The sequence below is a fragment of the Mustela nigripes genome, chromosome 3 (assembly GCF_022355385.1).
Source record: "Mustela nigripes isolate SB6536 chromosome 3, MUSNIG.SB6536, whole genome shotgun sequence".
NCBI classification, from domain to species: domain Eukaryota; kingdom Metazoa; phylum Chordata; class Mammalia; order Carnivora; family Mustelidae; genus Mustela; species Mustela nigripes.
Genome location: NC_081559.1, coordinates 194,949,344 through 194,969,478, shown reverse-complemented (window position 1 = coordinate 194,969,478; position 20,135 = coordinate 194,949,344). Strand labels below are relative to the sequence as shown.

The 20,135-nt window shown below is 50.7% G+C and overlaps 1 protein-coding gene across 4 annotated transcripts in view; it reads left to right on the top strand.

Moving 5' to 3' along the window:
- The first annotated feature begins 571 nt into the window (after positions 1 to 571).
- The window catches only part of PTK2 (protein tyrosine kinase 2), a 247,182-nt gene continuing 227,618 nt past the window's right edge, over positions 572 to 20,135 (top strand). For all 4 annotated transcript variants that reach the window (XM_059395226.1, XM_059395223.1, XM_059395224.1 and 1 more), the window contains exon 1: positions 572 to 688. The gene's annotated coding sequence lies outside the window, so the exon portion shown is untranslated. The remainder of the gene's footprint in view (positions 689 to 20,135) is intronic.

Genomic DNA, 20,135 nt, shown 5'->3' with positions numbered 1-20,135 from the left:
CCAAGCACCCCCGAGCCTCGCTTTCCTCGTGCGCTGGGGGGTGTGTGTGGTGGTGCCCGGGGCGGGCGGGAAGCCTGGCGAGGACCCCCGCGAGGACTCGGGTCAGGCCCCGGCCCACAGCGGGGCGCGACCGCGCGGGTTCGGGCCCTGGGGCCGGGCTGCAGGACGGCGGGCGAGAGAGGCCCCGCCAAGGGGCCGCGTCCGGGCTGTGGGGGCAGGGCAAGCGGGGAGGGTTTCCCCGAGGTGGGCCCGAGCCCGCCCGCCCGGAGTGCCGCCGGTGGCCGCCCCGCGCCGACGCTTCCCGGGACCCGCCGCCACGCCCGCGCGCAGTCCCCGAAAGCCCGGCGTCGCTGTCCTGCGCGGTCCCGGGAGCCGGGCGGCGTGGCGTTCTGGGCATGCGCGGGCCGCCAGGCGCATGCCCGGTCCTTCGGAGAGGCGGAAGCTCGGCGCGGGGACGCGGCCGGGCGCGCGCCGTGGCGTCGTCGCGCGCCTCAGCCGGTCGCCGCGCACGCGCGGCCCGCGCCGACGCAGCACGGCCCCGAGGGCGCAAGCCCGCCGCCGCCGCCGCCGCCGCCGGGCTGGGACCGCTGTGCGCCCGCGGCCTGAGCTGTGGGAGGGGGCGCCGCCCCTGCGTCCGCCGCGCCGCCTCGCGGTGTCTGCCCTCGCGTCCGGCGCCAGCGCGGTCCGAGTGAGTGCGGGGCCGGGGCCGGGGCGCGGGCGGGCGGGCCGCCTCCCGGCGCGGGGGCTCGGCAGGGCCGCGGCCGGCGGGCGGAGGGCGGAGGGCGGAGGGCCGAGCGGCGCCGAGCAGCCGGCCCGGGCGGCGGGTGCGGCGGGGACGGGCCCCTCCCGCGCGCGGCTCGGGAGGCCGAGGACGTGGGGGGGCCGAGGGAGGGGCGCGGGCGGCCGGGCTGTGGGGAGGCCGGGGCTGTGGGGAGGCCGGGGCGCGGGCGGCCGGGGCGCGGGCGGACGGGCTGTGGGGAGCCCGGCGGCCCCGGGGAGGCCGGGGACGGGGACGGCGAGGGGGCGGGTTCTGGGCGGACGGCGAGGGAGGAGGCCGGCCTGAAGGGAGGCCGGGGCGCGGGTCCGCGGAGGGACGAGGGGACCCGGGGGGCGCGGGGGGCGCGGGGAGGGCGGGGAGGGCGGTGCACTCGGGGCGTCGGAGAGGCGGGGGCTCGAGGCCGGGGCTTGGGGGGCGGCCGCCGCCTCGGGAGCGGGCCGATGGCCTCACAAACAAAAGCGGGGAGAGACGGAGGAGGAGGTGAAGGGAAGCCCTTGGGGACCCCGGGGAGCGCCCGGACCCGGCACGCGGACTCCCTGGCCCTCGGGCAGGCGGGCGCGAGCCTCGAACCCGGGGCCGGGCCGGGCGCTTCCCCGCCGCGGGCGCTCAACTCGCTGGGCCCGGGGCTGCCCGGCGGCGGCCGCGGGGACCTCGTGGACTCATTGTGCCTCCAAGTTTCCGCTGCGGCCGACCAGCCCCCGGCCCCGCTGCCGGCTTCGGCCCCTTTCTCCCTCCGGGGAGGGTGCGCGTGTGTGCGCGCGTGTGCGCGTGTGTGCGCGCGTGTGACTTGCTTTTATTTAACTGCGGGATCTCGCTTAGTGCACCGAGGGCAAGAGGACCTTTCTTTTGAGTGGTTTCAACGCTGTGTCGCTCTGGCACGGCCCGCCTGCAGCTGGGGTCCGGCCGGGAGCCCGGGATAATAGTGACACTGTCGTGGCCGGGAGCGGGGACATGCGCCCTCGCTGCGGCGCGCGAGGGTTTAGGGGTCCGCAGGCCAGACGACCCTCGCCGGGATCTTACGTGGAACGTCAGCGCTGTCACGGTTGTGGAAATGGGCCGCCACGGCTCGAAATGAAATGCAGAGACCCCCCCGCCCCCAGTGATCTGTAAAACGGGCCGAGGAGTCTGTGAGCGCGGGTCAGGTGTGTGTCTCTGGGAACCCGGGCGGCGGCCGAGGGATCGGAAGGTACATTCGGAGGTAGCCTCACCTTGCTTTTGTCGGGGTACAGTGTAGGCAATTTTTTCGTGCAGCTGCCCTGGGGAGATCATTTTTAGCGTCCTGCAATATTTATACCCATGAAACTTCTAAAGTTTGTGTTCCGGGGTCTTTAAAAAAAATTATTTATATATTTGACAGAGATCACAAGTAGGCAGAGAGGCAGATGGTGGGTGGGTGGGTGGGGGAAGCAGGCTCCCCACTGAGCAGAGAGCCTGGTGCGGGGCTGGATCCCAGGACCCTGGGATCATGACCTGAGCTGACACAGAGGCCTAATCCACTGAGCCACGCAGACGCCCTGTTCTGGTGTCTTTAGGAGTACACTGTTTTATATGGGGCTGTGCTTGGAGGGGAGGTACTAACTTGGCCTGCCACTAGCGTCTTCAGTACTTGATTGTACTAAATGTTGTAGAAGCAGCAAGATCAACTATGCCTAATTCTGAATCGTATCTTTCCGGTGATTATTAAATAATCCAATTTAATAGTGAAAGCTGGGAAGAGATTGTTTAAAATGCCTTACTCTTGCTTAAAGGGTCCCGTAACCCACCCGACACTTGAGTATGTGCACTCACTAGAAGGACCTGCACGTTGTCCAGAGACACTGGCACATCAGGAAGCAGGTCCTTGGATAAGTAAAGCATTGAATGCAAAACGCAGCATTTAAGTTTGGGGCGGTCTGCCGAAGGTGAGTTGTGTTAGATTAGCAGTGAGGCTCCATGAGGGTGATGGTGTTGGGGTGTCCGGGGAGACCAGAAGTTAGGAGCTGCAGTGAGGATCCTTAAAACACTTCTAACTAGCATCCTTTCTTTAGTGCTCCACGCCCATGACTGGAAATGACAACTTGATGTCCCAATTCTTAAAATTGGGTTCTTCAGCAAATCACAGAACTTTTCTCACTAGGAAGTTGGAGAAGTTGTCTAAATAACAGAATTGTATTGTTAAAGCTATCCCCTTTAAAAAAAAATACTGATTAGTTCCTGCAGAAAAAATCACAGTATATTCTGTGTACTGTATATACACTATAGTGTAGTAAAGAATAGCTTTGAAAATTACTAGTCTTTACTGGTTGTTAGTCTTGAGTTAGAGAAGTAGGATCTTAGTTCACTTCTCTATAAAGATTTCATGGAAACTTTTTCTGTATTTTTAAGTGTCTTAGTTTTGAGAAAATAATTGTCTTAAGGGTGACATAACAAAAGATGAGATTCAGAGTCTTAATGTCTAAGTCTTTAACTTTTTTTTTTTTTTTTAAAGATTTTATTTATTTATTTGACAGAGAGATTACAAGTAGGCAGAGAGGCAGGCAGAGAGAGAGAGGAGGAAGCAAGCTCCCTGCTGAGCAGAGAGCCTGATGCGGGCGGGACTCGATCCCAGGACCCTGAGATCATGACCTGAGCCGAAGGCAGTGGCTTAACCCACTGAGCCACCCAGGCGCCCCTAAGTCTTTAACTTTTGAAATTGAACATTGTCAGTTTAGTTTTCAGCTAAAATCTTGTTTTAAATTTCAATATAATTAAAAGTTAAATTACTTCTGTCATTTGTGAATTGAGTTTTTTTGGCTTATAAATGAGTAAAGTTTAGTTTCTGTAGTAGTTTCTTTTGCCTTAAAGTTTTAGCTTACGAACTTATTTTCATTACTGTATCTCCTTACTAAAAATCTTTTAAATAATTAGCAGAATACTGCTGTGGGGGTCTTTGAGAATTTTTACTGATGCCTGTATGTTATTTAAAATGCAAATTTTAAAAACTTGGGCCAAGTAAATGACCTTACTTGAGTCAGTAGTAATAAACTCCAGGAAGTTTGTGAATGCAGTAAGCATTCAAATATGAAATTGCATCTGTGTCCTTAGAACGCTCCTTGGTGGGAAAGGATGAGAGTGGTCCCGGCTCCTGTTTGGGTGTACCTGTGTTCCGCGGCCCCAGCCGGCTGCGTGAGGAAGTGGTTTTTTACGTCTCTGCTGAAAACCATATTTAGTAGTGGATTATTTGAACTGTTGGTGCCTTTTCTCTTTACTAAGATTTTGCCAAGGCTTCCCCCCCTTCATTTCATGACTACCAAAAGGCAACTTTGTGTAGGAGAAATGAAATTCCTATCTACCACTTTCTGGCATTAATTTCTAGGAATTGTACCAAGTCTTACCGTTCAGAACTACATGAGTAAATGTGTTTCTGATAATAAAGTAGCAGAAGAACCCCCTCTCTTCCTGTCTGTAACAGGTGTTTTGGTGTTTTTGCTAGGCTCTATTATGGAAATAAAATTCAGATAGGCGTATCTTTCAGGATAGATGGGATTTTTAGCAAATGCTGTTAATTATGGTCTGATTTGCCTAAACATAGATGAAATGGTTTTTAGAGGAAAGTATGAAATAGATGTTTTCGCACGAGCCGCACTATTGCCACTTCTTAGCAGTTGAACACCTCCAAGGAGGAATCTAGTAGCAGCACCTCAAAGTTTCCTTGTTTGTCAGGACCTGAAGCTGTTTCCTTGCGAACTTTGTATTTAATTAAAGTAATCCTGCCTAGATCTTACTGATGTACATTGCTACTTACTGTCAACTCACTTTTCAGAACAAGAAAAGTGACTAAAGTTATACATGGGGAAGTTACCCACTGACAGGGAAGAGATGTAATGTTACTGGGTACCGGTGTGGGTACTGGGTGTTGTCGGTAGGAGTTCCTACCTTTTTCTCGACAAATTAAATCTGGGAGATGAAACGTGCCAGACCTGAGCTGAGTGCTCTCTGTTCCTCATGAAAACCATTGAGTTGCGTGATGTCTGTCCTCATTTTACAGATGAAACACTGGCCATTTGGAGTTAGAGGAGCCGGCCGTGGGGACAGGCTTGGCCCGCAAGGGACAGATCCTGGTTGGCCAGACCTGCTGAACTTTTCTGCGCAGCTTCTAGGACTAGGCAGGACTGGGGAAACAGTTGCCTCACTGATCTTCTAAAGGGGGAGTGAGTCACGTGCAAGCGTAATTACTGTGTCTGGGAAAGTTTAAATTACTATGTTTTCTGTTTGAGTCTGACACTTTCGTATCATGAAGCTATGATGTGGCCAGCGTGGTGTAGGTGAACACTGTAATGGACATACCAGAATTGTTTCATTATTTTAAATTAACTCAAAATTGTTAAATAAAAATATGTAATGCATAGGGCTGTGGTTGATGCTTCTTATTGTTAAAGGTTGTGCTGTAGTGGCCTCTACATCTAGAGTTGTTTCGTTGGTGCCTTTCTGGGGGGGGGGGGGAATATCAGTGTTTAGGAATAAAGTTTCATGGGAAGCAAGGACTAATGTGAGGGAAAAGTGAATTGTACATTTATCATTCAGGTTTAATCCCCTTGTAGGACATCCTAGAATTTATGATCTCTAACACATTGCTGCTCTGTAAATGTTTTGGAAGTGAATGTGCTCATTCTCCGATTTAGAATTTTCTGTCATGCTTTTAAGACTTGACCTACTCTGTACTCCTTTCTCTGGGGCCAGTGGACCAAAACCAAGGCTCAGAAGAACCTAAAAAGTTGAATCTTTGACTGTCTGTGCCTAGGATCTCCTTTCTGCCTCCATATTCTATCTTGAAAGTTGTGCCATCTGGTGCCTTGGATTCTGCTGTGAATGGTAGGGGCTTGTGGGGTCTACTTGTGACCAAAGCACCATGTGTTTGTCTTTGATGGACAGAAGAGTGAGCTGAAATGATTTTATGCATTCCGTATTTGTGTCTTGAGCTAAGGGAAAAAAACATTTCTCTGTCCCTTTACAATTCTCACGTTTTTGTTCTAGAAATTGATTTTGTAGGAGTTGGTCCTGTGTTCGGTAGGACTCATTCTGTGTCCTGAAGACATCGGAAGTTGCTTCGGGCGGCACAAGATGAGCGGGATTCACGCAGGATCCTCGATGACTGGTCTGGGAGCTGTAATGTGTCTTTCACTAATCGGTTGGATTCATCACGTACTTTACAAGGGTTTTACCTTCTGCCCTGAAACCGTCTTTAGAAATGCAGCTTCCTAACACTGTCAGTTCCGCAGCACGCCAGCCTTCTTCACTCAGGCAGGAAAAGTCAGTATTTGGGTAAAAAAAAAAGCAGTCGTTTGTTCTTCCTCAGCAGTTCCCCCTTAGTCTTGCTTGTCGTGAAGGGAAGCCTGCGCCCACCCACACCTGGTAAACCGGTGACCTGGTTGTTCCGCAGCGACTTGTGAGGTTTGGTTGCTCACCGTCACTTGAACTTGAACTGGAAACGCAGATGCCTGTGCCCCTCCTCCGACCTCCTGAACCAGACTCTGGGGCTGGTGCCCCGCGGGTAGTGTCGGCTTGCTGTGCAGAGCCGCTGCTACAGAAGGTTCCAGCGAAAAGCAGGAGGTAGCTGGTGGCACTCGGTGGTGGATGGCAGAGGTAGCGGGTGGCTTCTGATCACTTTGATTTGCTGATGAGACTGCCTTCGCCTCAGGACTCCCGAGTGTGGTTTTTAGGATTTGTAGAGTCTTGGGAAGACCTTACAACTGATTTTGTTGAGGGATGTTGAATGTTTTATGCTGAGGTCATTTAATTCTTTTGAATCTTGGTTTGGATTTTAAGTAAGCAACTTTGCATTGAAATAGCAGTTTGTGTGGCCCCAGACTTGAGGTTTTTGGCAAACAGCTGGAGAGTGTGTATGTGTGGGTGCTCAAGGCACGAGTTTGCTGGTGGTTTTGTTTTGGTGCCGAGAGATTGGCTCGTTTACTGGAGTCAGGAGGATCTCCGAGCCTTGGGGTGACTGCTGAAGCACTTCTGTGGGAATCGATTCTAGCCCTAGCATGAAAGTCATATCCAAATTTAATACATACTGTTTTGCCTTTGTCCTTTATTTTTTCCCTAAGACCAGACCTAGATGAAAGTGTTAAAAGACAGGGTTGGTGATGTGCTTGCTTTCTCCTGTGTCTGCTGCAGAGTTGGACGCACCTGTAGGCACACAGAGGATTGTGAGCTCGGGGACACGGATTCTGTCATTCCGTGCATATCCGCGGGGCCTTCGTGGCTCCCTCCCACCGGCACAGTGGGTTGGCCCTCAGTGATTGGTTTAGGATTGAAGAGGAGTCCGTACTCCTGCCAAGGGGGTCTTGTGGTCTTTAAGTACGTGAAGGTTGCTGCTAAGGCAGAGAAGAAGAATTAGGGATGGACCCGGTGGGCTGGACTGTGCAGCCCAGAGCCAAAGGCTGTTCCCATGTCCCTCCTCTGGTCCGTGTCAGACTTGGGTTAGTGGTGCGGCTCCGTGATAGAGAAGATAAAGGGGAGGAGTGGTGGGAACCAGTACCTGGGACAGCTTCTTTCACCTTGTATGAGTCCGGTGGGGTTGGAGTTTATCGTCGGTTATAGACTGTGACCCCAATCCATGCATGTCGGAGCGCCGGGCCTGGAGCAGCGCTCAGGGACTGCCTCTCCGGTGGCTCCTCTCTGATGACCGCTTCAGCTGCCTCTGGTCTCGCGTCGGTCTCCCCGCCCCGCCCCTTCTGGTGGTTTCTGTTGCGTCGCTGCCTAGTGCTTTCAAATAGCCTTTTCCTGGTTACAGTGAGGTTGCACATCTTTTTATACATTTACTGGCCTTTCAGGCTCACTGTTTTTGCGAAGTGCCTATATTTTCCTATTAGGTTATTTTTAAATTGATTTGTAGACTTTACATATGCAGGACACACATTCTTTGTTGGTTGAGTATTTTGCTGCTGTCTCTTCCCACTTTGTCATATGCAGTTTCACTGACTCAGTGTTTTTTTGTTTTAAATGAATAGAAGTTTTTAAGTTTAATTAGTGGCATTTATGGGTCTTTTCCCTTGAATGCTTTTTCTGTCTTTCCCTGCCCTGAAGTCATGAACTAGTTCCTCATTTATTCTTTAAGTGCTTTTATATTTCTGCTTTTAACCTTTAACTTTCTAGTTCTCTCAGAATTGGTGTGGGTGTAGAATCTGAAGACGGGATCTAGCTTCGTGAACATGTGGACGTCCCGCTGTCCCAACACTGCTTATTGAAAAGAGCATCTTCTCCTCAGCTCCGCGCAGTGCCCCCTTCCTGTAAATGAACGGTCCATGTGTGTGTGCGTCTTGGACTCTTGGATTCCCCTGGTACTGCCCCATGTAAGCTGCCTCCATCATTTCAGTTTTATCCCGAGTCCTGCGGTGCAACTCTTCCCGCTTGGTGCCTCTGCAGGCACACCTTGACTGTCCTTGACCCTTTGCAGATCTGTGTCTATTTTAGAATCACTTGCTAACTTCCAAAAAACTTCTTCCTGTTGTTGCTTGGGATGACATCGAATGGGATCAGAGTGTGGAGAGTCATTCCTCATTTCTACTTCTACAAATAAAGCCTTTGAATGACTGTTGAAGTCTTTCTATGTGAACACAGGCTTTGATTTCTCTTGGGAATGGTTGGGTCGCGCACTGGAACAGCTGCATCACGTGGTAGGTGTGTGTTTGGCTTTTTAAGAAAGTGTCAAACCCTTGGCCACCTGGGTGACTCATTCGACTGGTTAAGCGTATGCCTTTGGCTCAGGTCATGATCTCAGGTCCCGGAATTGAGCCCCGCATCAGGCTCTCTGCTCAGTGGGAAGACTGCTTCTCCTCCCACTCACCCTGCTTGCATTCCTTCCCTGTCTCTCTCTCTCTCTCTCAAATAAATAAATAAAATCATTAAAAAAAAAAAAGTAAGTGTCAGACTCTGTTCTAGACTGGCCGAACCGTTTTACACCCACCCCAGGCTTTTGTGGGAGCTCTCGTCACTCTGACCGTTGGGGCACCATTGGGCATGCCCAGTCTTTTAGCTCTCTGGCCGTTCTGGTAGGTGTGCAGTGGTCTTCCGGTGTGGTTTTATTTGTCTCCCAGATGCCTGATAATGTCGAGTATCTTCCCCTATGCTTCTTTGCCACCCATGTATTCTTTGATGTTCAAATGTTTTGCCTATTAAATTTTTTTTCCTTATTGGTGGGTTCTTTATGTATTCTGGATACAAGTCTTTATCAGATGTGTGCTCTGCTTTTCTCTCATGCTGTGGCTTGTTTTTGCATTCTCTTTCTCTTTTAAAGATTTTATTTATTTATTTGAGATGGTGAGAGAGAGCAGGAGTGGGGGGTTGGGGAGGGGCATAGGCAGAGGGAGAAGCAGACTACCCACTGAGCAGGGAGCCTGATGGGGGACTCGACCCTGGGACCCTGAGATCATGATCTGAGCTGAAGATAGACGTTCACCGAGGTAGCCCTCTCTCTCTCTTTTTAAAAAAAATTTAGGGAGATTGTATGTGGGGTTGGGGAGGGGCAGAGCGGGAGAGAGTGTGTCCCAACCAGACTCCATGCTGAACATGGAGTCCCATGTGGGACTGGATCCCACGACCCTGAGATCATGACCTGAGCCGAAACCAAGAGTTGGGCGCTCAACCGACTGTGCCACCCAGGCCTCCCGTGTTTTGCAGTCTCTTAACAGAGTCTTGAAGAGCAGAAGTTAGACATTTTGATGATGGCTCGTCAGTTTGTTGTTTTATGGACTGCTTTTATTTTAAAGTTTACTTTTTTTAAGATTGATTTTATTTGAGAGAGAAAGCAAGAGCGCAAGCCAGAGGGAGGAGGCAGAGAGAGAAGAGGCTCCCCACTGACCAGAGAGTGTGACTTGGGGCTCCCTCCCCAGACCCTGAGATCATGACCTGGGCCGATGACAGACCCTTAACTGACTGAGCCACCCAGGCACCCCTGGACTGTGCTTTTTTGGTGTCATAGTTAAGAAATCATTGCCTAAAACAAACCAAAACAAATCATTGCCTAATCCTAGGTCACAAAGGTTTTTTTCCTATGTTTCCCTCCATCCCCATCTAGAAAAGTTTCAGGTTTTACGTTTAGGTCTGTGATTCATTTTGAGATACTTTTTTTTTTTTTTAAATGGTGTGAGATATTATTTGTAGGATTCTTAATTTAATTCTGATTATTTGTACGACTCTTTTGAGGTATAGAACAAGGATGTAGCTCCTTCGAGAGAGCTTTTTTTCCCCCCTTTTTTGCTTCAACCAGTTTGGGAATCACCTTAAAGCAAGGTTAAGGCATGAGGTTTTGGACCACCCAATGCTGTCATTTTACTGATCTGGAGCTTTGTAGCCTTTAGGGTCCTGCTTGTTGAGGTAGGGTTTTTGGTTAGACACCCTGAGGAACCCAGCTTTTGATTCCTATTCCTCTTTCCCCGCATGGTTGTAGAAATGAAAGTTGAGAACTTTCAGAATTGGCAAGTGACTTCATGACAAAGGTGGTTTCTGTGCTTGTTGAGCTCTTTGGGTTCCTGATTTCACTTTAATTTTGGCCTGGTATTTCCTTATTATCTTGTCAGTTTCTGGTTGATTTTAAGATTTTTAAAAGTACTCTGTCCATCTTTTTTAGTCTTTTTCAGGGGGAGGATTGGGCCTGACAACATAGCCTGTAGTTAAGGAGCCAGAGGAGATTCTTTTCCATTTCACTCCAGTGTTTCAATCCAGAGTCTAGACTGGGATCTGTGTCTCCTGTAGTCCCTGTTAACCATGTGTGGCTCTTTAAACCAAATTAAATAAAATTAGAAGTTCTGTTTGACAGTCACACTAGCCCCACTTGGGGTGCTCAGCACGCAGGTGTGACTAGTGGCTATGGCGTTGGGCAGGCAGAGATGGGGCGTTGTCGTCACTGGGGAGTGTCTGTTACGCGGTGCTAGCCAGACTCTTGAGAACCTCAAGGGATTTGCAACGGTGCGTGCGTCTGCTTTGGAGAACCACCAGTCCAGGTGTCCTCGATGCTTCAAGTTTGACTCTTTCTGGAGTCTGCCTAGAGCTGGAACAGCTAGACAGGTGATTGAGCCTCTTTGATAGGCTCATTGTGGAGCCTGTCCGTAAGGGGAGGTGTGGGTTCTCACACTGGTGCAGGCGGCATTACGCGGGGCTGGGTGCACTGAGTAGAAAACCAGTAAGTGCTGATCTGCCTAGTGCTTACTTGTTGTATCTGTTTTATTTTTGTTTTGTTTATGAAGAGTAGCATTAACTGAAAATTATCAAAATTAAATAATGGATCAGAAATTAAGTTTTACCCTTAGCTAAAGTGTCAGGTATTCGTAACTGAAGTTGTCAGGGTATTGTAGTTTTGTAGAGAGGCAGGTCTTTCTAACAAAGAAATCTGAGCTAGGAGACAGAAGGTGGAGGTTGGAATGTTGGTGCTTCGCCTTCAGTCCCGTGGCATCCGATACCGGCTGTAGCTCTTCAGTCTGGCATCTGCCATCTTCGAGGCTCCGGGCGCTGGCGCCACGTGGGGTCATGTGCACATGTGCTGGCACAGGTGACCTTTGACCAGTGCAGGCCGCCAGACCCCCCCATAGGTGAAAATCCACAGTTAACACATATTTTTGTGTGTGTGTGTTATATACTGTATTATAAAAAAGTAAGTTAGAGAAAAGAGGATGTTAAGAAAATCAGGAGAAAATACATTTACTGTGTGGCATGTATTGGAGAAATCTGTGTGTGAGTGGACCTGGTTGATGGAGAGCTGGCACTATTAGACAGCTGTCTTGTGCTTGGGGTCGTGCTAAGCCCCTGGGGCAAGCAGGAGGGGGTGACGCACTCGGTGTGCCGTGTGGTGTCCCCAGCAGTAGTGGTCCTGGAGCAGAGTGCTCTGAGGACCTGGAGGTATGTCCCGGGTCACAGTCAAGCCCCGAGGTCAGCATACTGTCTCTGTTCAAGGTCAGATAGTAAACAGTTCAGGCTTTGTAGGCCACATAGGGCCTGTCATTTTTTTTTTTTAACAACTCTTTAAAAAGGTAAAAGCCTTTATCAGCCCAGGAGCCATACAAAAACTGGCTGTGGACCAGATGCTGTGACCTCCGCAGGTCTGGTTGTGTGCAGGGATCTGGAGAAATTGAATAGTAGGTGGGCAGCAGGCAGGGCCTTGTGGAGGACATGCCCCCTGTAAAAGTGCCGAGGTGTGAGAGCCGGGGTGTGTGGGACTGAACGTTTTTACCAGCGTTTAGCAGTACAGAAAGGGTTGGGTCGAGCAGGAGTGGGGTTGATACTGCTGGCAGGTCAGAGCAGCGTGTGGTTGACCCTGACAGGAGCAGATTCATGTGGCAGGAGGGCGGCTGCGTCAGGACTAGAGTGGGTCAGGGAGGTGTTACAGTAATGCACTTCGGAAGGGGAGAAACCTGACCCTTGTCACTGAGGGAACGGCTGCCTGGTGTCTGTCACCCAGCTAGTAAAGTGATGGGCAAAGTTCAGATGGTCCGGCTGAATAGCCTGTGTTCCTTTAATTACACAATTACGTTGTACACACGAGTGAAGAAGGTCTCACTTAAGGGCATGACTGAGGAACTGGAGAGAGAGTGACTGGAGGCCCGTTTCTCAGTCCGTCTCCAGGCTCTGACCAGGGGGAGGAAGAGGCAGAGCCGAGCGAGGGGGTGTGCGGAGCACTTCCAGGATGGCTCCCGGATTTCTCCCGTGGTGGAAAGACCATGAAGATCTTTCTGTTCTTAAGTGCTTGCTGATCAGACTGTTGCTTAAGGAGGAAATGCTCTCTCCTAGGTCCATGAACCCCAGAAATGGTAAGAATTGTGTGAGTTATTTTCTTGGGGTAGGAATGCTTGGGCTTTCGTCCCATTATCAAAGTGAGCCCAACCCAAGGGAGGGCACTCCGGGCACTCCTTGTTATTAGACTGTAGACACCTGACACTCGGCACAGGTGTGAGCTGTAAGGGAAGGCTAAGCATCCAAACCAAAGGACTTTCACTTTAAATATAACACATCACAGACCGCTACATGGAACAGACTCTCGAAGCTGTCGCCGAAGCCTGACTGTCCCAACCAAACGCTGCCAGTCAGCAATGGAGACGTCTCCCCGGCCTCCCCTGCCCTCCCAAGAGACCCCACAAGGCACAGTGTTGGTACACAGAAGGCCAGCCAGCTGTTTGGGACTCTGATTGGCCTGGGTTTCAACACTGCTCTTGTGCACTAGAGGAAGCTACATGAACTGTCAGGCATATCTTAACAGTCCCGTGGCTGTGAGAGATGGTCCAGTGTCACTTTTAGTCGGCTGTGTCGGTTCAAAAAGGAGTGTCGTTTTTCTGTCCGTTCAGAAGCGTGTTGCTGGTTCATAGTTGTAAGACAGGGCCTGATGCCCACTGTCACAGGTGGCTCTTCGGACAAGTGCAGGAGGAGCCCGGCAGCCGGCGGCTCGCTCGCGCCAGGCAGATCGGTGCGCTGTTCTGGAGTCCAGAGCAGGTTGGTTCATGTCTGACCTCAGCGTTATGTGTAATGTAGGAAGTGCAGACTTACACATTGTAGCGGGGCCTGCAGAGAGCTGCTGGTTTTGGAGATACATGGCTGCCCTTAGAAGATGACTCTTAGAGGGGAGGGTTTAGACATGGGTATATGTCTGAAAAAGTTTCCTTTTCCTCTTGAGAACAACTGTGACCTCCATTAAGGGCCAAGTATCATGAGTGGCAAAGATATAAGAAATGATGGAATTCAGTGATGGTGTAGACGTTAGAAGTGAAAAACCCTGGGCTGTGTAAGATATTACCCATAAGATTTCAGCCTGGGGATAATTGTGATTCCAGTATTGGCGAGACGTTTGGAATCTCCTTGTCTGTGTCATGGCAGAGAAGGCTTTGCTTTTTGCTTTGGAAAAAATACAGTAGTTGTGTTCTAAGGACCTGACTTGGTAACAGAGGTAGCAGGAGTGACTTAGTTTAAATGCAGGTTGTCTATGTAGGAATGTGTGATAGGTCACGACTAAGTGTTTGGTTGCTAAAGAGTTCATGTTTGTCTTTGACTTTGCCCTTTCGACCATTTCATTGGAAGTTCTAACTTTTCCACTGGGTGTTTGCCTCCTTTATTTTTCTTGCTTTAGATAGTCTAGGATTTTAGAGGTTGATCTAAATTTAGGGATCATCTGGTTCGGGGCTCCCACTTCAGAGCTGAAGAACTAACCCAGAGAAGATGAGTGGCTTTTGGATAGAAACAGAGGAGGACTTGCAAGACAGTCTCGGCCGACTTCACTCCGAGCTCGCTGGTGACCTTTCGAGTAGATGAGCAGGGTGTGAAGACCCCTTGTAAAACTCTGGTTTCCTGTTAACTGTCAGGAGCTTGGAAAAAATTGATGTAATTGGAAAGTGGGTAAGAAGGGGACAGCGTTGAGTCAGTTGCTCGAATTGTATCCAAGTAGCATCTGGTTTGCATTTAGTTATTTATTTCTGCATTATCGTGGGTATTTGAGAAGTGACACAACATCTCACACATGTATATAGTCTGAGTTTCAGAAAACTAATAATGCCAGCTCTGCACACTTATCTGTCACACTTAAGGCATTTTCATGAGTCACTCTTGACTCCTGAGCATCTGCCATGATGGGGATTCATTAAGAAGACGACAGTCCTGGGTGCCTGGCTGGCCCAGTGGTGGAATGTGTGATTCTTGATCTTGGGATTGTGAGTTTGAGCCCCACTTTGTATGTAGAGATTACATAAGTAAATAAAGTAAGTTAAAAAAGAAAAAAGATAGTCACTTCCCCAGGAAGATTTTGGGTGTATCAGTGGTCCTGAAACACTGAGGTTTTGTAAGAATTGCTGAGGACCGTGTGTGAGAGACGCAAACAGGCACGGGGGTGCCGCAGTCAGTTAAGTGTCCTGCTCGTGTTTTCAGCGCGGGTCATGATCTCAGGGTCATGAGATCCGGCCACCATGTTCGGCTCTGTACCCAGTGTGGAGTCTGCTTGGGATTCTCTGTCTCCTTCTGCCCTGCCCCATCCCCTCATGATCTGGCCTTTTCTTTGGAAAAAAAAAAAAAAAAAGAATTAAAACCAATGTGATGGTATCATCCCACAGCGATGTTGAGTTACCATTCCTGATGTGGAAGCCAGTCACCTGCCTTTTAAACTAGCTTCCCCTCATGCTGAAGAAACACTGCTGTACTGTTGGTGAAAATACGTTGTAAATCTGAGAGGCTCCTACAACTCCCTGCAGGTTCTGTGGCTCACTAGAAGGACTCACAGAACTCTGAGAAGCCATTACACTCCTGGTTATGGTTCATTACAGGGCGAGGATGCAGGTGGCGGTCAGTGAACGAAAGCACAGGGCCTAGTCCTGGGAAGACCAGCAGGAGCTTCTAGTCGTCTTCTCCCGGTGCGGGTGCGTGGACTTCTCCCAGCACTGACGCTGCCAGCCCAGGAAACTCACCTGAGCCTTGGGGTCCGGGGTATTTATGGGGGGTTATCCTGTAGGCACTTGCCAGCTGCATGGCCAGGTTTTGTCTGCAGTCCCTCTGGAAATCAAGCTGGTGTTGTGTGTGGCCCAAGGCTCCACCAGAAATCAAATTGTTAGCATAGACTGTCTGGTGTGACCCAAGGCCCCCCAGCTAAACAAAGACTGAAAGACTACCTCATCAGGCAGGACATTCCAAGGGCTCAGAGGTGACTTCCCAGGAACTGGGCAATGGCCAAATCTGCTTGGGGCAAGCTTAATCCTTTCCTGCATGAAGCCTACAAAGTAAATTACTATTTCTGTCATTACCAGGGAGTTCAAGAAATTACTGCTTTTAGGTAGGAGGTATGTTGCAACCACATGTAGTGTGATTTGCCACAAAACTAAAATACCAGAATTTCTGCACACAAGTGAAGCCGTCTCCAGAAGTGTGTCATCCTTGACACCTGTCGGAATGTTTTCATCAGGAATTTGAATAAAGATCAGGAGTTCGTGCTGGAGGACTGTTCATTTTTAGAATCAGAATTTTAAAATATTTCGATAGGTTGTGACGAAGTGCTAAAATCAACAAGGTAAAATTTATAAGGAATAAAGAAAGGTAAAATGGCAGAGAAGTTAAAAAGAAAAAACCAGCTGAGAACTTAAAGATGTGTGAAATGTGCCTTAGCTGTACCTGTGTGCGGAAAACCTGGGGAAGTTGACTGAAAAGGATCGGCAAGCTTCTCTGAAGGGGCAGATGGTAGATATTTTAGGTTTTGCAGACTAATGGGCAAAATGAAGGATATTATGTAAGTACTTACATAACAAGAGAAAACACTGTAATTTCTACAAAATTTTTATTGACAGAATTCCAAATAATAATTGAGTATGTAAATATATTATAATACAGGTCTACTAATAAGAGTGGAATTCTTTTTTCGGGGGGAGGGTTGGATAACAATTTTCCTGGTTGGAGTTCGAGGTTCGTGATCCCTCATGTCACGGCCAGTTACCGGTGGTCGGTCTGTCGGTGCTGATCTGCACGGAACGTCTCCACGTGGCATCTTTGGCGGCAGCTTCCCGCTGGCGGTGCTCGTGGATGCGGACACCGGTGTGGAAGCTTGTCCTCTCAGCTGAGCGTGCTCGCGGTTTGGCAGACGTTTGTAGAATTCCAGGAGGCTCTTTTTGACGCTTGCTTCTCTGCATGTCATCCCAGCGCTGATTCGTCTCTTCCGGTGATGGTCCGAAGGAAGTGCCTCAGTCGCGTGGTTCAGTGGCTTTGAAGTACGTGGCTTCTCGTTGTATCCGCAGTGAGGTCTGAGAAATGCTGCTGGAACAGTAGTTTGAACTCAGAAAACACAACGCTGCAGATCTGCGCGGGGACAAAATCCACTTCTCTCTTTAGCTGTTTATTTTTTTATTTCTAAGTAACCTTTGTGCCCAGCCTGGGACTTGAACCCGGAGCTCCGGAGTCCCACGCTCCTGTGATGGAGCGGGCCAGCGCCGCTGTCACTCTGGTGGCGCGGGAGGCTGCTTGTGATCAGGTTGCTTGCGGTCACCGCCCGAGGCCCCTCCCGCGCCGTGTATGTTTAGGGGAGCTCACGATGAAGTGTTCACACGTGTGAGCAAAAGCTGGCCTCTGCAGCAGCTCGGTGTTTGGTAAGAGCGATGCCTGAAGGAGGGTCTTGAGTTCGGAAAGATTTCGGTCTTGGCTCTGAGGCTGAAAAGTCCCACCAAAGCCTCGCACGCCGCGCTGACCTGCTGTGCGGCAGGACAAGCCAGGCTGTTTTCCTGACGCTTGCTGTCGGTGCTCCTGGCTGGGTAACTCACGATGGGTCAGAACATTTCCCACGGGCACCTGTTGCTGACTAACACATTGGAGAACCCTAGCTCAACGCTTTGAACAACTTCTCTTTTCATACTCTCGGTGACATTTCCAGGTAACCCTTGTTCTGCTCTGCAGACATTTTTGCTGTCTTCAGTTATAGTATGTGTTAGCAGATTCTGCTCCAGGTCGTGTTAAGTCAGTGTTTTCTCTTTGAAAGTGTTCTCCTAGCAGTTCCCCACCAAGAACTGCTCCCAGAGGCCCCGTCCTCGGTCCCTTTGCTCCATGCACAAATAGTCGAGCGGTGTGGGTTACACCTGTTGGCTCAGCAGCACCGAAGGAGACCCACTCAGTCCCTCGCCTCTTTCCGTCCTTGACTCTCCGTGTTGCTCCTGGGGTCCCCCTCGGAGCGGCCGTTCTTGCCGAAAGGGTCGTTGTTTTCAACAAGTGCACTTTTTTTTTTTTTAAAGATTTTATTTATTTACTTGATAGATCACTAGTAGGCAGAGAGGCAGGCAGAGAGAGCGGAGGAAGCAGGCTCTCTGTTGAGCAGAGAGCCCGATGTGGGGCTCAATCCCAGGACCCTAGGATCATGACCTGAGCTGAAGGCAGAGGCTTCAACCTACTGGGCCACCCAGGCGCCCCAACAAGTGCACTTTTCCTCTGCACATTTCCTTTGCTGTTGAGTTAAACATGATTTAATGAACTCCTTGTCATCCATGTGAGGTGTGGGGACTGTTTAGGGTTTGCAGCAGAGAAGTGACACACCTGCTCTAGGTTTGGAACCAACGTGTACGCTAGGGCGGTGGGGCGGGGCCCAGAAAGCCGGTCCCAGAGCGCCGCAGTCATCTGGGCGAGTGGTGATAGTGGTTCGCGGCACCATGGTGTTGGTGAACTCACGCCATGGCAAGAGGACAGGGTCTGGGCCTGTTGTGTGGGAAGAGCCCACATGACTTGTTGACCAGACAGGATGAGGAATGTGGGAGGGAGACAGGAGGCAGGGGTGATAGCCGTTGTTTATGGCCCCAGCGGTTGGAAGGGGACGCAGTCAGGAACGGAGAAGACTGTGTAAGAAGGTTTGTGGAGGGGGCGGGTCGGTCAGCTCCTGGCCTGGGAGGTGTTGCACGTTTTACTCGGTCTCCAAGGGACCTAGAAGTGGGTCCCAGCATAGAGTACACTTGCCAGGGTTTGGTCAGGAAAACACGGACCATTCTAGACAATTTTTACTAGTCAACTTCAACTTCCACCCTGAGTTGTAGCAGGAAGGGGTTTTGGGAGGTGTAGCTCTGCCTTCTCTTCGGTGAGGCCAGGAGAAGGCGGAGATGGTGGCTCTCCTGCAGAGGGAACGCCAGTCCATCCAGCACAAGAGCAGTTTTAGCTTCGTTAGCCCGGAAACAGCATTTGATGTGAGTTTGCCTGGGAGGTGAGCATAGCTGAGATGAGAAAGTACAGAGCCCCGGGCCTCTGGAAGGAGAGAGCATCTGTGGGGTAAGAAGAAAACCATGAGAACAGGAGTGGGAGATCAGCTCTGGTCCGTTGTTGCCGAAAGGTCGAGACCTGAGCTCTGGTGATTGGCCTGAGCAGTGCACAGGTCATTGGTAGTCTTAGAAGAAGTTTCTGTGGCGTGGGGGGCCGGAGCCAGTGGGTTTACGGGGTAAAAGGCCAACAAGAGTTTGTGACACCGAGTGTGCTGTGTGTATGCTGGTTTGCGGAATTACTTGGACGCTGGCTGTTTTAAAGCGTGTGGGGGCTGATTCTGATGTTAGCTTCCTCCTTGGTATCGGCTTACGCTGATGCTCTTCTCCCGCAGGACCTGACCTTCTTCGGGTTCTTGCTGCACTGAGTGTGTTAGGGTGTGCCCTCCACACTTCAGGTGTTACTTCGGGAGGCTTTCTGTTGTGTGCAGATCTGCCCGTGTGGTGGTGTGACTGCCAGCTTGCTTCCTAAGGCACCTGCTGCGGTTTACTTTTGAGAGCGGCCACACTGTTTCTGTAGTTACTCCGTCCAGCTTTTCCTATCGCCCTTTCTAGGAGTGGCAGGAAGGAATGGCTTATTCTTCCTTACCTCGAACTGGGACCCTTTGCTTGGTGAACTGCTTCTACTTACACAGGGACCTGTTTCACCCGGAGGTCGCCGGTGTCCACTGGGCTGCGTCTCTCGCTCAGTTAGCTCCGGCCTTGCTCCGCATTCTGTATACTGCGGGAACGTGGTCCATGGTCCTCCTTTTGGTGTCTCTCAGGCAGACGAAATGACCCGTCGGTAGACTGTCACAGCCATTAGTTCTCTTGTGTGATTGAAGGGTCGCCTTGCTTTGAGTGTGTCAGCTGTGCCTGTTAATCAGTTAGAGTAGAATAGTGTTTCTTTCACTTATTTTTTTTTTTAAAGATTTTATTTATTTATTTGACAGACAGAGATCACAAGCATCAGAGAGGCAGGCAGAGACAGGAGGAAGCAGGCTCCCCGCTGAGCAGAGAGCACGATGCGGGGCTCCATCCCGGGAACCTGAGATCATGACCTGAGCTGAAGCAGAGGCTTAACCCACTGAGCCACCCAGGCGCCTTTCTTTCATATTTTTAAGCCTTTGCCAAGTCGAATTTTCTGGGGATACTATTTACCGTGTAGAACAGCGGTGGTTAGGAGAATGGGTGCGGGCTGGTCTTGCTCTGGATCTCAGACCTGATCCTTGCTCGCTGCCTGTTGAGCAGGTTCCCGACGCTCTAAGTCTCTTTCCTCATCCGTGAGGGCGAGAGTACCGTGACTCTGGTAGAAATGTGATGGGACACAGTTCCTGGTACGTGGCTGGTCAGGGAGGGATCCTGAGGGCAGCAAATAGAGCTGCTGGCGGTGCGGTCCTTTCCGTCGGGAGAGCTGGAAGCTAATCTCAGCTGTTCCCGGACGTGTCCGGCCAGCATGTGGGAAAGCCGGCCGCGGTGCCTACCCCTGACCCGCACATAAACGGCGCTTTGTTGTGGTGGTGGTTCCTCCGTTGGGTTTTCAGAAACTGGTCATTTTGCCTCTTCATTTCCCTCCTGTCCTCCTGTCGTCCTGCTCACCAGCAGCTGGACGGCAGCCTGTCAACCCGCACTGGCACGTGGATGCCCGGGCCGCCCTGACCGGTGGCCTGTGAGCTGTTGTC